Source organism: Setaria italica, chromosome III (genome assembly GCF_000263155.2).
Source record: "Setaria italica strain Yugu1 chromosome III, Setaria_italica_v2.0, whole genome shotgun sequence".
Classification (NCBI taxonomy): Eukaryota; Viridiplantae; Streptophyta; class Magnoliopsida; order Poales; family Poaceae; genus Setaria; species Setaria italica.
The window spans coordinates 33,152,151-33,154,629 of record NC_028452.1 but is presented as its reverse complement, the minus strand read 5'-3'; positions in this window follow the sequence as shown (position 1 = coordinate 33,154,629).

The window sequence follows — 2,479 nt, the reverse complement described above, 5'->3', positions numbered from 1 at the left end:
GCACCACATTGTCAAGTCATGGACTAATTAGGCTTAATAGATTCGTCTAGAGAATTTAGCCTAAGGGTTGTGCAATTAGTTTTATAATTAACCTACGTTTAATACTTCTAATTAGTGTCCAAACATCTGATGTGACAGGGGCTAAAGTTTAGCCCTGTCTCCCAAACACCCCCAGTAGACGAGAAAGGTTCGCAAACTTTGAACTCCATGGTATCCTAGGTTTTTTTTCTTTTTTTTCGAAATACGCGCATGCACACATGCCTCACACGTATAAATACATGCACACAAATCCTACCCCATGAAAACCTCCAAGAGACTAGCCCGGTAGAACTTGAGATTGACAAAGTCTATTACTGGCATCTCGCTGTAGAAGGCATGTCGCCTACCGATGAAGATGGTTAGATTCTAAAATCCATATTGAATCGAGGAGTCAAATGAGCACCCGTGCCAAGTTAAGGTATTAAATTCGAAGAGTCCGCGTTGTAGTAGGATTTGTCAAGAAGGAGGGCTGAATGAATTTGGTAAAGGGCAACCAATAATCCTCTTTAGTTAATTGATTAAACTTGTTTTTAAAAATATGGTAGGGGCGCCAACTTGCAATCCTAGCTAAAAATTAGTTGTTACCTTAGAGAAGATCCCAAATAGTAGCACAAAAATCTCATAAAAAATGGAAGTTGATAAGTTTGAACGATTTTGTGAAAAGAAAATGAAGGCGGCTAAGACACCCGTAAATCTGGTTTGGAAATATGGATGTTATAGTGTTCGTTGTTTTATCACAGTCAAAAATTTATTTGAGACAAAACATCTCTGAAAAAAAAAGAAAAAATTGTATACACCAATCTCTTTGTCCAGGACGTGGTTGCTCACTGCCGCTCGGAGAATACGATGGCCGGTGGCGCTGTGCATATCCTTTACAAACATATTGTCACATGCGCCCACGCCATTGATGCTAACGGAGCACCGTTGAGAGCCGCAAAGAAGACAAGGCACTGGTAGAGAACATCCACCCCTTCTTGTCCTGGTTTAAATTTAGCCCGTGACTAAAGGTGGCACGTCACGATAGGTCAGATTGGGGGAGCTTTAGTCCAAGTTGTAAATACCAACCGGGACTAAAACCTTGTAACATCCGTGAAAATCACTAACTTAAATCATTCGCTAAAAAGTTGTTTTCAAAATCTTTTTACCGTTGAGCTCCCGAAAATCCCGTCTTCCCGACGATTTCGCCGTCACGGCACCCAAAGCCGACAACCACCATTGTTATCCTCTCCGCAAATTCCACTACGTGCCGATCGACAAACCACCGCACGTGCTCCGACCGTTTTCCGCAATCACCGCCGACTCTCCCTATATTTTCTCTCCCTTTATTTTCTCTCCCTTTTTCCTTCTCCTTTTTCTCCTTTTCTATTTCCTCCCTTTCTTCTTTCTTTCTTCCTTCTTCTTCCTTCTTCCTCCTTTCTTCCCTGGCTGTGGCTTCCTCCGGCGCATGGCCCCCCTGGCCGGCCCTCTTCCCCCCTAGCCGCGCGCGCCAGCGCCGCCAGGCCCACGCCTCCGGGTCCTGCCTCGCGGCGCCGTCCCCTCTCCCTGTACCGTGCCCAGGGAAGAAGAAAAACACCCCCTTTTCGATTTGACCCCCTGCATCTCCCTTTTTACAAAACAGCCCTTCCACCTCTCTCAATCACTTTTGCGCCAGAAGCCCTCCTCCCTCCAAAAGTAATCACAAATAGGTCCCTGGTTCCTCGCAGTTAAGCCCCTAAGCCCTGTTTTAACCCCTAAACACAGTTATCTTGTCATTTCATGCGCCAAACTTCCTCCAATTAATCCCAAATTCGACCACGTCATCCTCTACTATATTTCCACCGAGTCATCTCTAAATTTCATGAAAATACTCATTCCTTCTATTTTCTGTTCGTGTTCTCTGTTCGAGCTCAACGGATAAAGCTTTAATTTTCTTTTATTTATTGTGTGCCCGATTGTGTGTGCCGTAGATCGCGGAGTACCCGAGGAGGAGCACGAGGAGGAGTTTGACCGTGAGACCGAGCCCGAGGACCAGCACCGCGAGCAAGCACTCCCAGCCAACTACGAGGACGGCATGTCCAATCTCATCCTTTGATGTATATTTATCCTAGTTTTTTAAACACAACCTATTAGCCTGTTTTATAAAATTGCATATTATTTTACTACCGAAACATGGTTGGATAGCCACCCCTTGATTACTATGAATATTCCCTGATTGTCCTATAATTATCTCTAAACATGATTTTCTCTATTTGGATGATAATTACTGCTAGAATGCTTAGGACCTTGTTTCTCAATTCAATCATGACTACAATGGTATATTGAAAAAAATAAATGTGTGAGTGTTTTCAAATGAGAAAAATGGGTTTTCGGAAATAAAGAAAAGAAATGCTTAGATGAATGGATGGGTGTTTCTTGTGTGAAATGCCAATAAGTTGGGTTTGTACCTTTGTGGTTGAGTAAG